At 39.9% G+C, this 22,129-nt stretch overlaps 1 long non-coding RNA gene across 2 annotated transcripts; it reads right to left on the reverse strand.

Moving 5' to 3' along the window:
• Positions 1-1,720: 1,720 nt before the first annotated feature.
• Positions 1,721-21,062, reverse strand: LOC110308852 (uncharacterized). Of its 2 annotated transcripts, none has more exons than XR_002379615.1 (3): positions 21,008-21,062; positions 2,529-2,645; positions 1,721-1,863 (listed from the first exon to the last, which is right to left on the reverse strand). It is a non-coding gene; the product is annotated as an uncharacterized LOC110308852 (long non-coding RNA). The 2 variants fall into 2 exon arrangements; XR_015045341.1 differs by lacking the exon at positions 21,008-21,062 and adding an exon at positions 14,957-15,020.
• Between the last annotated feature and the right edge of the window lie 1,067 nt (positions 21,063-22,129).

A 22,129-nucleotide genomic window follows, 5' to 3' on the forward strand; every position in this document is an offset into this window, starting at 1 on the left:
ACAGAGAGAGGCAAGAGACTGTGAGCTAGAAGAAAAGTGAGGTTGCAAAGCATACCTCTAGTTATATGCTTCTACTAGCAATGACTCATGCCCTAAAAGTTCCATGATCTCCTCTGGCAGTACCACCAACTGCCAGAACAATGAGGAGACCAAGTGTTTGGGTACATTTCTTCTTTAAGTTATTCCATCCCCTCTAATTTTTAAGTATACTGCCTAACTTGTTAAGTAAGCAGCTTTGTGACTGCTCATTGTTTTTGATTGGACATCATCCCAATTATGGTACTTAAGAATAGATGCCAGGAAATACATATTATTAAATAGGAAAGGCTGAAACAAGAAGAAAGCCAATGTAGTATTTATTAGTGAGCACCAATTAGTCTGGATACCCAAAGCCCAGTTTTACTTGGTATCTCCACATGATTGAGTCAGTCCTACCAGAGGACTGAAGTCCTCATTTGTCCTTTAGGGGTTACACTCAAGGGCATCATCTCCCTGGTCCCTACAACCCTGGCCTGCATGTTTGTTAGGCATGTCTCATTGGCCAAAAGAGAATTTTCTTGGCCAGAACAGTAGAACATGAAGAAACTATGGCCAAGCACTAAAATGGTGTGTGTGTGTGTGTGTGTGTGTGTGTTACAAGATGTGAGAAGAACTTCAAAACTCCAATCCTCTTTCTTGTGTCATTATAACTGCCATTCAGGTTTTCAAATTTTTGAAAAACTTGTTTTAGGGGTCACCCCATGGTGACCATGCCACCAAACAGAAGAATGGGTTAGCAAAGTTCAGAACCCCAATAAAATTCATAATTGAGAACAACAGGAGTTTGGTCTAGTTCTTGACCTGATTCCTGTCCTAGAGCACATGAGCACCAATGCCCCACGAAGAAGACATCCTGTCTCCTAGCATAGAACCTAGAGTTCTCCTTGTTAATGCAGTTCCTAGAGACTGACTGTTTAGCCAATGCGCATCCTTTTCTAGGCATTCCTTCCTATAAAAGGTATTTAATCTCTGGTTCACCCTGAGTAAGTCATATGCATCTTCATCTGCTATAGATAAAGCAATTTGGATAAGCAAGGACTGTCTCCTTCATCAAGGATCACTGTGAGTGGGAGGGAGTCCTATTTATATCCTCCAAACATCACGTGTCCTCCACTTGCCTACATATACCTAAGTTTCCCAGTCCCTCTGCCCTCCTGGCACTCATTCTTAGCTAAGTCAGATTCCCCTACCCCAGGCTCTTCACAGGCCCATGGGCCCTGATTCCAACTCCTCAGCATTCTCAGCAGTGTCTGGGTACATAAGAGGATAGGAGCCCTCATTCTCAACTCCTAAGGCTCCCAGCAGTGTCTTTGTGCCCAGGAGTTTGAGTACCACAGCCTCTGTCCCAGCCCCCCGCCCTTTCTCACCTGGAGAAATACATTAATATTGGTTGAATTACATTGTGTTTCAAATTGAGAATGAGTAGGCACAAAATGCCCTTATCTGCTCCACAGTGCAGCTTGTGTATACGTTGGTCTCTTGGAGAATATTTGATAAATCATCTCTTTGCCTTCTTCAATGTGTTTTGGCTTTACACCACCTTTAAATGCTTTGAAGTTCTAAAAGACAAATATATCTTCATGTAATTTAAATGGCAATCAGCAGGCTCTTTCTTCCTCATGAATATCCAGAAAGCCGATGGCCACAGCAGGTAACTGATGAGGCTAATCTTTCAATGCCCTCATAATTCTCTGCCTGATTGCTTCTAGCGTGGGAGGATACACGATCACACAGACATCAGGTGATTTGATCAGGATCAGAATAGATTATTGATTGTCCTCAAGTGAACTGCATGCCTGTAGATGATGATGTCTCAAAGGAACCCTAAGAAGAAATCAATATGGAGACTTCTTGTAAATGAGAGCTAAAGGAAGGTTCTATGAAGTGCAAACCTAAGACTATTTAGTGTGGTGATGTTATACTTCATAGTCTGTTATTCTAACCAAAAGCCTGTAGAAAGACCAGCAGGTCCCAATCTGTGACTCTTTATTTTGAATAATTTGACTTTCATGCTTCATTAAAGTTTTTCTAAGCAGTAGGAATAATTTTTTAAAATAATGTTAACAAAAATTATTCCATTAGATGTTCTTTCCAAAGTGCAGAAAATAAGTAGAAGGCAAGGCCATTATAGTGATTAGAGCTACTCATATTCCTACCAGTGGTCTGCAATAAATGAAAATCTACATGCATTGTAATTTTATCTTTGCATTATACTTTAGATGATGGACATTTACACAATGAGATAATTCTACTCCGTGGGTTCCACAGACATGCCCTCCTTAGTCTTGGATTCTTCTCCCATGTCTGATCTTTTTCCTTATTCTCATTTTAGCACATTCATAAGGAAGTCCTCTACTCTTCCTTCTGCATTTTCTTTAACCAGTTTATAAAACCTAAGAACAAAGTTGGTAGGCTAATAAGATGCTCAGTTTTTATTAGTACCCTGTGATGTCATAACATCAGAGCTCTCCAATATGGTGCATACTTACAACTCAGCATTTCTCTTCTAAAGTTCATTTGTAGTTCATCTGCAGGTCCCAGTTTCTGAAGATATTGCACCTGCTATCCTGGGTTGAAGATATTCATTTCGGCATGGCCATTAGAACCTAAGAGTCCAGAAATACCACAGGGTTCAATCAGAGACTGTGCAATCTTCCACCAATCTTCCACCAGTAGGGACCACTTTCCCAGGAAGGTCAAGAAAAACTCATACATTTCATACACAGCCAAATCCATGGATTCAATGTTTTCCTAAATGGAAGCTACTCTTCTCTGTTGTCACAGCTAGTCTCTTACTTTATCCACATTCTATATGTAAAGCAAACCTTAGCACACCATCTCTCCAAATGCCTTAAACTCTTGCAATGACTTAAAGTTTAAGAGTTTAAAATCACACTTGATTTATTCACTGAACTCTGTCTTTCAAACTTTAAGCTTCTCTTCTTTATAAGCTCCTAAACTCACTTAACCCTAGCTTTAAAAAGCACTGCAGTACTCACATTGTATCCCTGTTCCTCTCATTACTTTTGCTTATGTTATCCATCCATGTTTTGAGACCATTTCTCTACTTATTTCAGAGACAATGTGGTTGCTGGAGTCAAATTGTTCATTCCACCGAACTTGTTTTCAAATGAAGTTTATCCTCCTAGATAGTTGCACTTTACCATATAATTTTCCATTGCCTCCTTGAACCTCTTGAGTTTAGGCCATGGAAGATGAACATCATGGACTTGATCTTTGCCCCTTACAGAGGAAAATAAAGGATTAACAAGTTCACCAGAAACTCTCCCTGTCACTACGAAAACCTCTCAAAGTGTGCACTTGGTGCAAGTAAAAGGTTAGGTTCTGTTTGGTTGTTTACACAATTTGGTTTACTCCATCTATGGTTTAGTCTGTCTTCTAGAATACGATTTTTTGGGTGTCCTTTGAAATCTCATTAAGATAAGAAATGCATTTGTTAAGAAAGAACATTTTTTCTCTACTGTCTTAATTTCAAAAAATTTAAGAGTGCTAATTTAATTAACAATACACTAAATAAAAGAAAATGCACCTATTTTATTAATATTTTTGACAATTAAGAAGTGAAATTGGAAGAGTGATTAGATTCATCATGGTATGATCCTTCTAACAAAGGAAAGAAAACTGGATCTTCAAATATGATCAATTAAACACTGTGCTAATGTGGCTAAAACTATGTGGGCAATCTAGTCCCTGAAAGACAGATTCTCTCAGTAAAGTCAATGTATGCACACCCCTCCTGATAATGACATCTTTTTCCATCATAGTAACAAGACATCCCTTTCTCTCTTATGGAAGATCAGGAAAGAGTCTTTCTCCAAAGAAAATTTATACCTAATGTTTAGATGGATAAGTGAAGGCCAAAGAATTCTTCCTGTATCTGCTGTTTTTCAATTGTCTTCAGTTCAAAATAACCCTTAGGCCAAAGTGCCCTTCACTTTAGTATATATCTTGTTTAGGAGCTATTGTAGAAGTTATTCAAATGTAATGAATAGAACTGCCTCCTAAGGAAGTACTTGAGTGTCTGGGACATAGAATAATGGAACCAAAGTATGATTTTACAACCTCAATCTTTACAGTTGAATGTATTCAGGGATAAGTAGGAAAATATAATTCAATAAATGTTCCAATAAAATGTCAAGTAACATTCCAGTTAATATTATCTTTGGAAATTACTAAGTACACACATATAAATTTCCCTATCATGTTTGATGATGAAAAATACTCTACTGAAAAAAAAAATGCTCTGCCCAAGCAACACACACCACTGAATGACTGAACTTTTCTACCTAGTTAGGCAGAGGGCAGATCGCACAAAGCCCTGACCGGCAGTGCAAAGAGCCTGTGTTTTATTTCACCTGAGATGGAAGGCACTGGATGCTTTCCAGCAGGAGAGACTCATATCTGATCTAGACTTTTAAAAGCTCCTTCTTGGCTGCTAGACAGAGAAGGGACAACAGAAGGCAAAGAATGGCAGTTATTAAGAGTCTAGTCTAGACAGAGAAGGTGACTTTTCCAACACAGTTGGCGCCACTGAGGCACTGACAACAAATCCCTGTGGATCCACAGCAGGAGGCCTTGAAGTACTCCTATCCTGAGAGCCTGGAATGGATCTGGAATCAGACTGCATTTGTCAAGTTTTCTCTCACAATCCACACTTTTGCCTCCACAAGGCACACTCTCACTCATCTCTCCAGCACACCATTTCTCTGACATGTACACCTTACAGGAGTTATCTTCTTTCTCTTCAACAACAATAATCTGCACAACACTGAACAAGAAAACAGATCCTTTGGAAACAATAGCCATAAAGGCTTTTCAAGCCAACATAGGTACCCTTCTCTTTCTTTTTTTTTTTTTTTTAATGTCACAAGGACTAAGGTTATCTTATAATTTAAAATCAGATCTTTAAACCTAGGTATACAGAAACAATTCGTATTGCACAAATTATTTGTGTTCATCCCATTTCTCCTCTGGAGGCAGAAAACAAATGTTAAAAACAAACAGGTCTTATTTTCCATGCCAGGAACATGCAGATTTTTTTCTGCTTAGGATCAGCTTAGCTCGTGGTTTTAGAGCAGTTGAACCTTGAGGTGCCCAGCGGTCTCCATACTCCAGAACAGAGCAGCTGATTGGAAGGGTTATACCCTAGACAGGTGAGGAAGCAACCTCTTAGCCTATGAGAAGTAGAGCAGCCAGGTGCTGCTTAGAGTCAAAAAACATCACTGGCTTACAAATGGCCCATGGCCTTGTAAGAAGTAAAGTACCTTCCCCCAAATGTAGATCTACTGCTTGTGATCCAGAATGGATGCTTTTGTGATGATTTACCTGGATACCCAAAGAGAGTTGTATATCTCATATGATCTAATTCATATTTTCAAGCTCATTTTCAAATTCACACACAATCAAGCTTATAGGAAAATCTTCCAAACTAGACAGCAATGTGTAGATTTCAACACATCAGTGATTGCAAATGATCTGCACTCTTTGATGATGTAATACTGGATCCAAGGACTCAGAGGACCCACAAGCTTCCAGGTTCCTTTGTATTTAAGTAGCAATGGGAATGGCCAAGACCAAGACACAATTGCAGTTCCCAATACCAATTACTGAGTGGTTACAAATAAGCTTACATTGTTTTGCTCCATTTTCTATGTATGTTGTCTTTTAAATCTCCTATTGTAAAATTTGTATTTTTAAAGGGGGGGGGTGTTCCAATGGCAGATGCTGAGAAGAGCCAAGTCAATCTTTCCTTTGGTTACCACTGGCAGGGTAGAGGGATTACCACAACCCTGAGTAGGTAGATGAGTAGTCTATGGTTCATCTTCTTCCACAAGCAGAAAGGGAATAGGGGAAGGTAAACACTTTTTTTTGAGATTTGTTGTCAGAGGAGCCTGATCCTCAGTTCTTTACAGCAAGACTCTTCATGAAATTCTCTGTAAAACCAAAGTTATGATCTCATCAATCAATCCAATGATAACAATAGCCCAACTATGATGCTCAACATGGTCCAAGCCAACCTTTCTTATCTGTTGCTGTTGCCCATCTTTCTGAAGCTGAAGTATCACTGTTGAGTTGACTGGTCTTATCCTTGCCACATTGGGGGTGGCTGTGCTCTAATTTTCTTCACAGACATGGTATATACTACCTGGGTGTTTGCCAGGTATTTGATATTTATATTTCTTTGTTCCCTTTTAGAGCCAAGAGATAAATATATAGCATTCCTCTAAAGCAGCTGCAAAGGCATATATATACTAAGTATGCCATTACCACCCAGCTCAAATATAACATAAATCTCTGCAATGGCCTCATGTTTATTTCTTGTCTCTCTGGATAATTCTACTCCTTTTTCAGCCCCTGTGAGGTCACCTGAGTGCCAGACTCGTATCTAAGATGGGTATATTTCACTCTGGGGCTAAGACAGAAGACACTAGAAGAGAAGCAGAAATCACTGGCCCCTTTCCTATGTTTTCAGCTCCTATTAAAAGAAATTAAAGTATTTCTTGTCAGAACTAGGTATCGTGATCTTTCGGCTCCAACTGAGATAAATTAGTTGAATTGTTCATTAATTTTGATATTGTAACATGAAATGAAAGCAGTTAGGGAAAGCGTGTATTTGTCTGATTAATTATTATATAAGAATGAGGCATTTACATTTTGTACTCCAGCAATTCTTTTAGCTATTTTACTTAGATTCACATTTGAATAAACATATAGTAATATCTTATAATTTCAAGACAATGTGAATATTAATAGGGTTCAAGGAACATTTCTGAAAGAGAAAAATGTGCAGGAATGATGTCCCCTAAATAATCAGGAGGAATAAGCAGAAAAGAAGGGGGGTTAAGCTAGAGCAGATAACAATGTCTGAATAAGAAGGGATGCCATGAAGGCAGCACCAGTAGCAATCTGTACCATTTTTAATGAATTACTATGTTTCTCCGCTTTACTTTTATCTTCTTTATGTTTATATTGTTATAATGTAACAATACTAATTATGTTTTATTATAATAACATAAGAATACATTCCTTGCACAAATCCATTCTGGTCAGCACCAGCACCGGGTCACCTTAGGCGCAGTCGGCGGACACCCCCAAGATCCCTAGAGGACTCTCCACGAGACTTAGGACCACTGGTGAGTGGAACACAACTTCTGTTCAATTCCAATCAAGCAGGACCTGAGACAGCATTAAGGAAGCAGAAAACCCGGTCTGACCAGGGTCACAGGACTCTTCCGGTCGGCGCCAGCACCTGGTCACCTTGGGCGCAGAGTTGGCATACACCCCCAAGGTCCCTAGAGGACAGCTTCTGAGGCAGACCTTGTTTCAGGCTCCAGGCATCCGGGCACATTCCATGACAGAGTAGAGGTGTCTGATTTGGCGGAGCACCTGGGGAAGCCATCTTGGTTCCCAGATCCCTCTGAGACTAGCCTGCACAGGTGAGAGTGTGGACTATAGAAGCAACACAGCTTCTGGGACAGGCCCTGTTTCGAGCCTTCATCTTCTGCCAGGAGGCAGGTCCAAACGCCAGATATCTGTGCACCTACCCTGTAAGAGGAGAGCTTTCCTGCAGAGAGTGCTCTGACCACTGAAACTCAGGAGAGAGCTAGTCTCCCAGGTCTACTGATAGAGGCTAACAGAATCACGGGAGGAACAAGCTCTAACCAGGGACAACTATAACAACTAACTCCAGAGATTGACACATGGCAAAAAGCAAACATAAGAATCTTACTAACAGAAACCAAGACCACTCACCATCATCAGAACGCAGCACTCCCAACTCACCCAGTCCTGGGCACCCCAACACACCTGAAAAGCTAGACCAGGATTTAAAAGCATATCTCATGATGATGGTAGAGGACATCAAGAAGGACTTTAATAACTCACTTAAAGAAATACAGGAGAGCACTGCTAAAGAGTTACTAGTCCTTAAAGAAAAACAGGAAAACACGACCAAACAGGTGATGGAAATGAACAAAAACATACTACACCTAAAAAGGGAAGTAGAAACAATAAAGAAAACCCAAAATGAGGCAACGCTGGAGATAGAAATCCTAGGAAAGAAATCTGGAACCATAGATTCAAGCATCAGCAACAGAATACAAGAGATGGAAGAGAGAATCTAAGGTGTAGAAGATTCCATAGAGAACATCAGCACAACAATCAAAGAAAATGCAAATTTGAAAAAAAGATCCTAACTCAAAACATCCAGGAAATCCAGGATACAATGAGAAGACCAAACCTATGGATAATAGGAGTAGATGAGAATGAAGATTTTCAACTTAAAGGGCAAGCAAATATCTTCAACAAAATAATAGAAGAAAACTTCCCAAACCTAAAGAAAGAGATGTCCATGTACAAACAAGAAGCCTACAGAACTCCAAATAGATTGGACCAGAAAAGAAAATCCTCCTGACACATAATAATCAGAACAATAAATGCACTAAATAAAGAGAGAATATTAAAAGCAGTAAGGGGAAAGGGTCAAGTAACATATAAAGGCAGACCTATCAGAATTACACCAGACTTTTCACCAGAGACTATGAAAGCCAGAAGATCCTGGACAGATGTTATACAGACACTAAGAGAACACAAATGCCAGCCCAGGCTACTATACCTAGCCAAACTTTCAATTAACATAGATGGAGAAACCAAAGTATTCCACGAAAAAAAACAAATGCACACATTATCTTTCCATGAATCCAGCCCTTCAAAGGAAAAATAACAGAGAAAAAAACAAAAGAAAACAAGGACAGAAACCACGCCCTAAAAAAAGCAAGAAAGTAATTTTACAGCAAACCTAAAAGAAGACAGCCACAAGAACAGAATGCCAACTCTAACAACAAAAATAATAGGAAGCAACAATTACTTTTCCTTAATATCTCTTAATATCAATGGACTCAATTCCTCAATAAAAAGACATAGACTAACAGACTGGCTACACAAACAGGACACAGCATTTTGCTGCTAACAGGAAACCCATCTCAGGGAAAAAGAAAGACACTACCTCAGAACTAAAGGCTGGAAAACAATTTTCCAAGCAAATGGTCTGATGAAACAAACTGGAGTAGCCATTCTAATATCTAATGATATCAACTTCCAACCCAAAGTTATCAAAAAAGAAAAGGAGGGACACTTCATACACATCAAAGGTAAAAATCTTCCAATAGGAACTCCAATTCTGAATATCTATGCTCCAAATGCAAGGGCAGCCACATTCATTAAAAAAACTTTAGTAAAGCTCAAAGCACACATTGTACCTCACACAATAATAGTGCGAGACTTCAACACATCACTTTCATCAATGGACAGAATGCGGAAACAAACTAAACAGGGATACAGTGAAACTAACAGAAGTTATGAAACAAATGGATTTAACAGATATCTACAAAACATTTTATCCTAAAACAAAAGGATATACTTTCTTCTCAGCACCTCATGGTACCTTCTCCAAAACTGATCATATAATTGGTCACAAAACAGGCCTCAACAGATACAAAAATATTGAAATTATCCCATGCATCCTATCAGATCACCATTGACAAAGGCTGATCTTCAATAAAAACATAAATAATAGAAAGCCAACATTCAGGTGGAAACTGAACAACACTCTTCTCAATGATTACTTGGTCAAGGAAGGAATAAAGAAAGAAATTAAAGACTTTTTAGAATTTAATGAAAATGAAGCCACAACATACCCAAATTTATGGGACGCAATGAAAGCATTTCTTTTTTTTTTTTTTTTTTTTTGGTTTTTCGAGACAGGGTTTCTCTGTGTAGCCCTGGCTGTCCTGGCACTCACTTTGTAGACCAGGCTGGCCTCGAACTCAGAAATCCGCCTGCCTCTGCCTCCCGAGTGCTGGGATTAAAGGCGTGCGCCACCATGCCCAGCTAATGAAAGCATTTCTAAGAGGAAAACTCATAGCTCTGAGTGCCTCCAAAAAGAAACTAGAGAGAACACACACTAGCAGCTTGACAACACACCTAAAAGCTCTAGAAAAAAGGAAGCAAATTCACCCAAGAAGAGTAGATGGCAGGAAATAATCAAACTCAGGGGCAAAATCAACCAAGTGGAAACAAGAAGAACTATTCAAAGAATCAACCAAAAGAGGAGCTGGTTCTTTGAGAAAATCAACAAGATAGATAAACCCTTAGCCAGACTCACTAGCAGGCACAGGGACAGCACCCTAATTAACAAAATCAGAAATGAAAAGGGAGACATAACAACAGATCCTGAAGAAATCCAAAACACCATCAGATCTTTCTACAAAAGGCTATACTCAACAAAACTGGAAAACCTGGATGAAATGGACAAATTTCTAGACATATACCAGGTACCAAAGTTAAATCAGGATCAGGTTAATGATCTAAACAGTCCTATCTCCCCAAAAGAAATAGAAGCAGACATTAATACCCTCCTAACCTAAAAAAGCCCAGGACCAGATGGGTTTAGTACAGAGTTCTATCAGACCTTCAAAGAAGATCTAATTCCAGTTCTTCACAAACTATTCCACAAAATAGAAACAGAAGGTACTCTGCCCAATTTATTCTAAGAAGCCACAATAACTCTGATACCTAAACCACAGAAAGACCCAACAAAGATAGAGAACTTCAGACCAATTTCCCTTATGAATATCGATGCAAAAATACTCAATAAAATTCTTGCTAACCGAATCCAAGAACACATCAAAACAATCATCCATCCTGACCAAGCAGTTTTCATGCCAGGGATGCAGGGATGGTTTAATATACGGAAATCCATCAACGTAATCCAGTATATAAACAAACTCGAAAACAAAAACCACATGATCATCTTGTCAGATGCAGAGAAAGCATTTGACAAAATCCAACAACCATTCATGATAAAAGTCTTGGAAAGATCAGGAATTTGAGGCCCGTACCTAAACATGATGAAAGCAATCTACAGCAAACCAGTAGCCAACATCAAAGTAAATGGTGAGAAGCTTGAAGCAATCCCACTAAAATCAGGGACTAGACAAGGCTGCCCACTTTCTCCCTACCTATTCAACATAGTATTGGAAGTCCTAGCCAGAGCAATTAGACAACAAAAGGAGATCAAGGGGATATAAATTGGAAAGGAAGAAGTCAAAATATCACTTTTTGCAGATGATATGATAGTATATATAAGTGACCCTAAAACTTCCACCAGAGAACTCCTAAACCTGAAAAACAGCTTCAGTGAAGTAGATGGATATAACATTAACTCAAAAAGTCAATGACCTTTCTCTACACAAAGGATAACAGGCTGAGAAAGAAATTAGGGAAACAACATCTGTCACAATAGTCACAAATAATATAAAATACCTTGGCATGACTCTAACTAAGGAAGTGAAGGATCTGTATGATAAGAACTTCAAGTCTCTGAAGAGAGAAATCAAAGAAGATCTCAGAAGATGGAAAGATCTCCCATGCTCATGGATTGGCAGGATCAATATAGTAAAAATGGCTATCTTGCCAAAAGCAATCTACAGATTCAATGCAATCCCCATCAAAATTTCAACGAATTAGAAAGGGCAATCTGCAAATTCATCTGGAATAACAAAAATCCTAGGATAGCAAAAACTCATCTCAATGATAAAAGAACCTCTGGTGGAATCACCATGCTTGACCCTAAACTATACTACAGAGCAATTGTGATTAAAAACTGCATGGTACTGGTATAGCAACAGACAAGTAGACCAATAGAATAGAATTGAAGACCTAGAAATGAACCCAAACACCTATGGTCACTTGATCTTTGACAAGGGAGCAAAAACCATCCAGTGGAAAAAAGACAGGATTTTCAACAAATGGTGCTGGCACAACTGGCTGTTATCATGTAGAAGAATGCGAATTGATCCATTCCTATCTCCTTATACTAAGGTCAAATCTAAGTGGATCAAGGAACTCTACATAAAACCAGAGACAGTGAAACTTATAGAGGAGAGAGTGGGGGAAAGCCTAGAAGATATGGGCACAGGGGAAAAATTCCTGAATAGAAGAGCAATGGCTTGTGCTGTAAGATCAAGAATTGACAAATGGGACCTCATAAAATTGCAAAGCTTCTGTAAGGCAAAAGACACCGTCAATAAGACAAAAAGACCACCAACAGATTGGGAAAGGATCTTTACCTATCCTAAATCAGATAGGGTACTAATACCCAATATATATAAAGAACTCAAGAAGGTGGACTCCAGAAAATCAAATAACCCCATTAAAAATGGGGCTCAGAGCTAAACAAAGAATTCTCACCTGAGGAATAACCAAATGGCAGAGAAGCACCTGAAAAAATGTTCAACATCCTTAATCATCAGGGAAATGCAAATCAAAACAACCCTGAGATTCCACCTCACACCAGTCAGAATGGCTAAGATCAAAAATTCAGGTGGCAGCAGGTGCTGGCAAGGATGTGGAGAAAGAGAAACACTCTTCCATTGCTGGTGGGGTTGTAAGCTTGTACAACCACTCTGGAAATCAGTCTGGTCTTTCCTCAGAAAATTGGACATAGTACTACCAGAGGATCCCGCCATACCTCTCCTGGGCATATATCCCAAAGTTGTTCTAACTGATAAGAAGGACACATGCTCCACTATGTTCATAGCAGCCTTATTTATAATAGCCAGAAGCTGGAAAGAACCCAGATGCCCCTCAACAGAGGAATGGATACAGAAAAGGTGGTACATTTACACAATGGAGTACTACTCAGCTATTAAAAAGAATGAATTTATGAAATTCCTAGGCAAATGGATGGACCTGGAGGGCATCATCCTGAGTGAGGTAACCCAATCACAAAAGAACTCACATGATATGTACTCACTGATAAGTGGTTATTAGCCCAGAAACTTAGAATACGCAAGATACAAGATACAATTTGCAAAACACATGAAACTCATGAAGAACGAAGACCAAAGTGTGGACACTTTGCCCCTTCTTAGAATTGGGAACAAAATACCCATGGAAGGAGTTACAGAGACAAAGTTTGGAGCTGAGACGAAAGGATGGATCATCTAGAGACTGCCATACCCAGGGATCCATCCCATAATCAGCTTCCAATCACTGACACCATTGCATACACTAGCAAGATTTTGCTGAAAGGACTCAGATATAGCTGTCTCTTCTGAGGCTATGCCGGGGCCTAGCAAACATAGAAGTGGATGCTCACAGTCAGCTATTGGATGGATCACACTGCCCCCAATGGAGGAGCTAGAGAAAGTACCCAAAGAGCTAAAGGGGTCTGCAACCCTATAGGTGGAACAACAATATGAACTAATCAGTACCCTCACCCCCCCAGAGCTCGTGTCTCTGGCTGCATATGTATTAGAAGATGGCCTAGTTGGCCACATTGGAGAGAGATGCCCATTGATCTTGCAAACTTTATATGCCTCAGTATAGGGGAACGCCAGGGCCAAGAAATGGGAGTGAGTTGGTAGGGGACTTGGGGGAAGGGTATGGGGGAGTTTTGGGATAGCATTGGAAATGTAAATGTAGAAAATACTTAATAGAAATAAAAAAAGAATACATTCCTTCCTTCTGGACTGTCTCCATGCTTTTTAAGGAATATCCCAGGGTTCTTTAGGGTTTTGTTTTCCCCAGGTATATAACATATCTATCTTCTGTCTCTCTATCTGTCTATCTATCTATCTATCTATCTATCTATCTATCTATCTATCTTCTATCTATCTACATATTTATAGATAATATAGATATGAATATGGATGTGAATATAGGTATAGATATATGTGCATAGATATTTTAATTATCTAATACTCTAATAATAGGTGAGTTAATCAGGAGTGTTTGTCATTTGTTGACTTTTGAAATGTGTATTTGCTCTTTCATAGAGTTATTTCATCTATTCTTTCCTAAAACATTATAAAAAATTAGGTATCAGTGTTCTCAGAGGGAAAAAAATATGGAGGTTCAGGAAAGTGAATAGTCCAAGGTCATGCTGTAATTGGTGTTAATAAAATTAGATGCTCATTGGAAGTTTAGTTTCAAGTAAGATTATCCTATACATCCGTTGTCTCATTTAGGGTTTCTATCATTGCAATAAAGCAACTTGGGGAGAAAGGGGTTTATTTGCCTTCTATGTCCACTTAATACTTTATTACTAAGAGAAGTCAGGGAAAAACATAGAAGCAGGACTGAAAGCAGAAGCCATGGTGGAGTGCTGCGTACTGGCTTGTTTTTCATGGCTTGGTAAGCATGCTTTCTTAATAGAACACAAGACCAACCATGTGCTATTGCCCATCATGAGCGGTGTCTTCTTACATCAATCATCAATCAAGAAAGTACAGCACAGGTTTTCCCACCGGCTAATCTGTTGGAGGCATTTTCTTAATCTAGGTTTCCTCTTTAAAAATGATTGACATAAAACTAGCCAGCACAATTGACCCCATATTAACCTGATATATAGACACATCACTTTTCAGTTAGAACCTGTCCTTTCTCATTTGTCCCCAGTATAACATGTGAATATTAATATCATAATGTAAAACCCATAAATTTAAAAGTCCTATAGTCTTTTAAAAGTTTAGTCTCTTTAAAACATTTTTTAAAGTTTAGTCTCTTTAAAACTTTTCCAGCATTCAAAGCATCTTTAAAATACCCAGATTATTGCTAAAACCAAAATCTCTCTAAAATTCTATAATCTCTTAACTATGGGCTCCTGTAAAAGTTAAATACTTTCTTATTCCAAGAGGGAATAATCAAGGCACAGCCACAATCAAATCAAATCAAAACCAGAGCCCAACATTGTTAAAAGCTCAGTGCCTGGTGTCTCAAACCCATTCACAATCCTCTGGACTCCAAAGGGATTTGGCAATGGTGCCTCTCTGAATCTTCCATTTGAAACCACACATAGCTTGTCTAGTGGGATCAGGCCAGATCAACTCCTTACCTGCTGCTGTTCTTGGTGATGTCTACAATGTCCACCACACTGGCATCTCCAATATGCTGGAGTCTCCACTGCAACTGGAAAACACATCCATCTATTGGTGCAACCTCTCTTTGGGGACTCTAATACTACCATATGGTGCCAAGCCTCATCTTTTCTCCATGGCGTCTTCACTTCCGAAGCTTTTACATAACTGAGGCTGCCCATTCCCTAAGAGCCTCTCCTGATTTCTCATGGTTCTAAACCTCACCAACTCTCCATGACCACTCCACACCTTCAAAACCAGTAATACCTGGGAAACTATTACTCATTACCTGTGGCCTCCCTTCCCCCAGCCTGGAACCTGCCTGCTCAAGGGTGGAGCTACCGGCTCATTCGTCCTGCCACGCCCACTGCTGGAACCTGACCTTGCTGCCTGGAGGCACACACGTGTTCGTCCTGCTACTGGACCCTGAGTTACTTGGCGGGAAATTGGGTTCCCTCCCCCTTCCTTTATAAACTGAGTGTCTGGAAATATTAAATTGAGTCTTGATCAGAGTTTTGTCTTGACTCCATTGTTTCTTCCGCCCTATCTAGTTACCTCTCTTTGCAGGGAACTGCCATTCTCAGTTGAACCGTTCGTGTTGTGGACCGCGGGCGGGCCGCAACAGTTGGCGCCAGAACTGGGACCTGAAGAATGGCAGAGAGATGCTAAGAGAAACGATTGCTGTGTGGAGCTCCACAAGAAAGGAAAGAATCGTCGTATCGGAGGAGCATCGGAGCAACGGACAGGTACACATGCTAGCGCTAGCCTAAAAAATTTCAGTTTTGAAAGTGTTGCGGGGATGCAGTAGGATACGAACAAGTTTGAAGCAGTGCTGACCCAACACTGTTTCTGCTTGGGGTCAGCAGTTCGTAAATCGGAACTAGATACGGAGACAGGCGGTGTGCCGCAGTTTTTTAGAAAACTGCTTAGGTGGAAGAAAGAAGGGTTCAAAGTCAGAAATTTTTTAGATAAGAGAGATAGCTGTTGTCCATGGTTCAAAGAAGAAGAAAGGATAGATTGTGGAACCTGGGAGAAAGTTGGTGAGGCCCTGAAGCGAGTTAAAGTTTGAGATTAAGCTTCAGAGGCTGAGTCTCTTAAGATATTTCTAGTTTAGATAATGATTAATGTGGTTCCTATCCTAAATAGTAAAATTTAAGATAAGATATAAAGCAATGCCTCTTTATTAAAGCGTTAAAGCTTGCTTTAATAGATATTCATAGGTATTAATTGATATCCAAACTTCGTAATATGATAGTAATGCTTCTAATATTGATTTTAACAGTGATAAATTGTTTTAAACATAGGTTTTGCTTTCCCAAAGTTATAGGTATTATCCTAACCTTGCACAAAAACTTAAAAATTATGGTTAAAACTGCCATTGTTCCATTGACTGCAGCTTGCAGTTTGATTGCAAATTTAAGATTGATGCTCAGATTAAAAAGTATTTTACCTTTGAGTCAATACAGGGCTCTGAGCAGTCCCAGAGCGGCTTGTGGCCTTTTCTTTTGTTTTGCAAACAATGCCTAAAAAAGTTTTTCCCTGTGTTCAAGAAAATTTCTTTTTAACAGTGTTACAGATCTATTCAGATGTTTAAAATAATGCTTAAATTCAAAGATTTTTGCTTCTAGTAAACTGGTAATCACTAGAAAATTTTGCCTCTACGTATGGCTAATATAGCTTTACATTATATAAGAAAAATGTTTATTGTTTCTGCTTCTTTATAAGAAGCCAAAAGTTTTAATCTTTCAGTATATATCGTTTCCTAAGTGAAAAGTATTTTATTAACTAATGCTTCTCAAGGGAAGTTTACCTTAAATCCTTGCTCTCACCCAAAAGATTCAGAGACAGTATCCTTTTGTTATTTGGTGTTTTGGTTTGCTGCAAGGGGTTTTGCAGGAAATAAAGAAAGCTTTTATAATTGTTGTTAATTGGTAATTAAAAATTAGTTGTGCCGAAGACAATTCTTTGGCCAGAAAAAACATTATTGTAAAGTCATTTTTCTCATCCTCCCAGCCGATCGTTGGCCACGTGGGCCCAACTAGCTGCTGTGGAGCGGAGTCTTAAGACACACAGTTGCCCCTATTCCAGCACAAATAATCTGGTTGTGTGCTGTAGATGGTGTTTTAAAATGCTGAACAATCAAACCTTAATTTATATATTAATAGTCAATGCTATATCTCTGAGCTCATAATTACTTAAAATTGTTCGTCCCTCAGATACTATTAATTCTCAAATTTACAATTGCTTATACATATTTTTAGTTAATAAATAAATAAATTATGCACGTGTGACTCTTAATAACTTTTCTAGCCTTCTAGTTACAACCGTTCCTTAAGAAAAATAATTGAAAGTGCAATTAGTCACTGCCCCTTTACAGCCAAATATTTTAATGTTTTGTCCAAAAAGTTATTAATTCAAAAGGTTAGATATTGTAAAATTTTAAACTTTAACCTCTTAAAAGACAAAAGAGAAATTGTATCCCCATATATACTATTTAGTGCATTTCCATGCACACTATTTAAAACATACCTTTATTTTCAAAATTTGAAATTAAAATGTCAAATTTAATAAATGCTTTTTAGTATCTTAAAAGGATCTACTTATTGGCTTATAGATTGATCCTAAAACAGCTACCTTATTAGGAAAGGGAAAAACAAGTTCTCTCCACAGAACTCTACAGAAGCATATTGGTAATTCGTGTGCTGAGCTGACAGGTAAGTTAACTCAGTGTCCTGATTAAAAGGACTAAAGGATTAAATTCATGTTTTAGATCCATCCTTGCTTGTCATTTTTCCAGTTTAGACTAGCTTCTAGCCTTTTAACTTTATGGCAATAGTACATCAGAGACTGTATATTCAGACTTAGTAAAATTAGTCATTTAATAGAGTCATAATGATTTTTCACTCTTCTTCAGTGTGACCAGCCATTCTAACTCAATCTTAGACTGGTCTAATATTCAGTTCAATTATTAGAGATTCCTATATTCTAAATTACCTAGCAAAGTTAATTCAGAGCATATCCCCCAAAGTCACCAAAGGCTCATCTTGCCTTTACCTTATTTGTCCTAAACTTTTTGCAAACTGACATTAAAGGTCAGTCTGCAGCGGAACGCCACTGGCACCCAGTTACTTCTAATTCTTATGCATTGGTAAAATGGAAGGACCCCCTGACTAATAAATGGAAGGGTCCAGATCCAGTCCTAATTTGGGGAAGAGGCTCGGTTTGTGTTTTTTCACGAGATGAAGATGAAGCACGGTGGCTACCAGAGAGATTAATTCGTCAGGTAAACACAGATTCTGTCTCTCCTCGTAAGTATCATTCTACAAACTAAAATTCCTTTTGAGCTGGGAGTGGAAGCTCTCAAAAAACACTGTTTCCTCTGAGCCAATTCCCCTACAAAAGGCCGGAGATAAACTTTAGCTTTACAATTTGCATCCAAATAAAGTACCTTGACTTCTCCAAACAGAAAATTTACATTACTACACTCTAATTGTTTAGTATTCTTCCTTCTCTCAAGCAGGTCAATCTACATTCCCCGCCCCTAAGAGCAAACAGGTGGTTCTGCTAATCTCCCTTCCAGGGACATCCCAGCATGTGGCTTTTCAGTCTAAGATAAGATTTAGATTTACCAGGAGAGCTAGGGAAGTAGAAATTTCATATATATTTACAAAGATTAGTTCTTATTTTGATAGATATAGGCTTAGTCCCTTAACTGGCCTCTGGCTTTTCACCCTTGCTGTTACTGCAAGGTGTCCTTAGTTCCTCAGGCTACTGGGAATAACAGAGATGAAGAGAAAAGACTTTCAGCTCCTAGTTTAACCAAAATTAATGGTGTTAATACTGACATAATTCTTGTCTAGGCCTTGCTAAATCTGAGGTTGACAAGTCTCACATAGAGACCTCGCAATAACTCAGAATTGTGATACTGATTCATAATCATATGAATACGGTATGGGGACCGCTTGGCGCAGGAGATTACTGCGGAGGGAAGGTCCAGTTTGACCATTTCTGAGTTCCCTGTGCGACACACCTGATTTGAAAGAGGTTGGTATCTGACTCCAGCTAAAAACCAAAATACTTACGGCTCTGCCTCCCCTCCCCAAAAGATACCAAGAGCCACAGATGTGAGTTGTTACAATACTCACGGGAGGAATCAGGTTAATGTCCACCCAAGTCAAGGTTAAAGGCCCACTCATCTATGGATGAAAAAAATCATTTGATCACCTCTGTTAAGCATTACCTATTTAAACTTAATTAATAGGGGGGAGAGAGATTGGAGACCTTGCTGTTGTAAGGGCAAGCCCTTCACTGCCTCCCACCCAAAAAATAAAAAAGCCAATTGGCCTTGTACTAGGAGCCAGCCAGTCTTAATCGCTTCTCACTGTTTCCCCTGCCTGTCACCCAAAATTGTGGATAATTATCAGTTCAGTGTTATTCTAAAATTGTTTAGCTAAACTCAGCCAGGGTTCCAACGCCCTACTTAAAAGGCAAACAGGTAGCTACCTATTCAGCACTAATTAGCATTATAAAGTCAGAGCCTACAGCCCAGTGCTGGTATTTCAGTCAGTGCTTTTAAGACAGTCTCAGCCAGATACAGTTTACCATTAGAATAGTTAGGGAATCCCACGGAAATAGGTTTTTTCTTTAGCCCTAGGAACTCAGGCAGAACTATTGAACATAGATAATTTTTCTGCCACAGGCCACCCCTTTTTTATTTTTATTTTTGTTATCTAATGGGGGGAAATGTGGCCTCCCTTCCCCCAGCCTGGAACCTGCCTGCTCAAGGGTGGAGCTACCGGCTCATTCGTCCTGCCACGCCCACTGCTGGAACCTGACCTTGCTGCCTGGAGGCACACACGTGTTCGTCCTGCTACTGGACCCTGAGTTACTTGGCGGGAAATTGGGTTCCCTCCCCCTTCCTTTATAAACTGAGTGTCTGGAAATATTAAATTGAGTCTTGATCAGAGTTTTGTCTTGACTCCATTGTTTCTTCCGCCCTATCTAGTTACCTCTCTTTGCAGGGAACTGCCATTCTCAGTTGAACCGTTCGTGTTGTGGACCGCGGGCGGGCCGCAACAATTACCAACTTTAAATGCCAGCACTAGGTACAGCCTTAGCGCTTTCATCACAGCTTCCATGTGCAGACCTTGAGGAAATACTTCCATATTTGCAGGCCTCAATTTCCCGGTCTTTTGTGAGTCACAGATGCAGCTGACCAGCATCAACTGGATCCCAGGAAAACAAAGTTTTCATCTTAGTTGTTCTTAATTCAAACCTCAAACCATTCTACTAAAGTCTTTGAAGGACTCTCAAAGTTCCCATTGAAACGTCACAAGCAAGGCCTCCATTGTTTATATAGATCTCAGTATTAGCATCTAATTTCCCACAATAACCAATTAAGCTCCAAACACTCAATGGCTCTTCTAACCCAAAGTTCCAAAGTCCTTTCCCAACCCTCCCAAAATGGCATGATCATGTCTGTCACACCCTGGTACCAATTTCTGTATTAATTAGGATTTCTATTGCTGTGGTAAAAATGCCACGGCTGAAAAAAACTTGGAGGAAAAAGGGTTTTTTTCCCCTGTACTTTCAGATAACAGCGACTTCTGTTTACCAAGGGAAGTTGGGACGTGAACCTGGAGGCAGGACCCAGAGCAGAGGCCAAGGAGGAGAACTGCTTACTGACTTACTCCTCATGGTTTGCTTATCTTTCTTTCTTACTGAGCCCAGGATGACTAGTCCAGGGGTAGTGCTGTCCACAGTGAGCTGGGACCTCTCACATCAATCATAAAGAAAGTGTAACATAGACTTGTCCCATGGGCCAATCTGTTTGGGACATGACTTCAATCAAGGTCCCTTCTTTCAAAATGACTCTAGCTTGTGTCAAGCTGACATACAATCTAGTCAGCCCGCCTATCCTTTCATATGAGTGAAGCCATTCGATCACAACAAAATACCCAGGTAAAACCATCAAACCACAATCTCTGAAGCCTGGCCACACCAAGAGGTAAGAACACTTATTTGTGTACCTCTTTCTCCTTTGCCTTTTCTTTCTACGAGAGTGTCTCAAGAAGTGGAGCAGCTTGAGCATTATAAAGAGAAATGGAACTGGAGACTCAAGGGTGGAGAGGAATAGCCTGTTGTGAGTGTCCAGCCCCACTACCTGGGACCATGGTAAGGGCTTAGGCTTAGTTGCCACTGAAGGTCATGTCTGGGCCTATGACTACACAGAGCCATGGTCATTGTTGATGTATGCTGCTCATGTGACCTTTAGAGAACATGGGGATGTCTCTGGTCAGGGTAGACTCTGGGGGCCACATGGATGTCCAGGGGGCTGTGCAGAACTGGCCCTGCCACTCACTGGCTGCAAGTCTCTTGAGCTGGCTTTAGCTCTCACCTGCAACAGCACTCAGGAGAGATGGCCCTGTGCCTCACCCAGGCAGCACTGTGGAACTGGCCTTAGTGGCAATTGAGAACTGTGAAAAGAACAGTCCAGCTGATCCAAAGCTAAAGGATCTCCATGACAAAGGACAACAACAGGATAATTGGGAAGAGGCCCAGTGAGGATCTAATATTGACGGTGTCCCAGAAGCTAGAGATCTCTAACCAGAACAATGACTCATTGCAATGAACATTTGCAAGTGAAGATGTATGGATAAAGGGATATACTGTTGGACACACTGTGGCATATTACAGCTTCCACACTGAGATGTTTTCTCTGCTTTCTCTCTCTCTCTCTCTCTCTCTCTCTCTCTCTCTCTCTCTCTCTCTCTGTGTGTGTGTGTGTGTGTGTGTGTGTTATTTGGGGAGAGAGATGGGCAGGGCAGGGGTGTATTATATGAAACACATAATCAGTAAAAGGTTGTTTTTTAAATTGAGAGAGGGGGGAGAGAAAGGAAAAGAGAGAGGGATAGGGGAAATGGGAGGAGAAGGGAGAAGGGGAAAGGAGGGGAGAGGGGGTTCTCTAAAGATGAAAACAGTCAAGAAGCTGAGCTAGCTTCCCGCCCCTAAAAATAGGGACAGACATCCTTGGCTGCCATGATGACTGGTGAGAACTCTTGACACTTAGAACCTTAGATACTAAATGTTCTCTAGTGAGGATACCACTCTGCATAAACAGGAATCACTGTGCCTAGTGTCATTAGGCACAG

The sequence above is a fragment of the Mus caroli genome, unplaced genomic scaffold, assembly GCF_978045245.1.
Source record: "Mus caroli unplaced genomic scaffold, Mus_caroli_1 scaffold_2, whole genome shotgun sequence".
NCBI classification, from domain to species: Eukaryota; Metazoa; Chordata; class Mammalia; order Rodentia; family Muridae; genus Mus; species Mus caroli.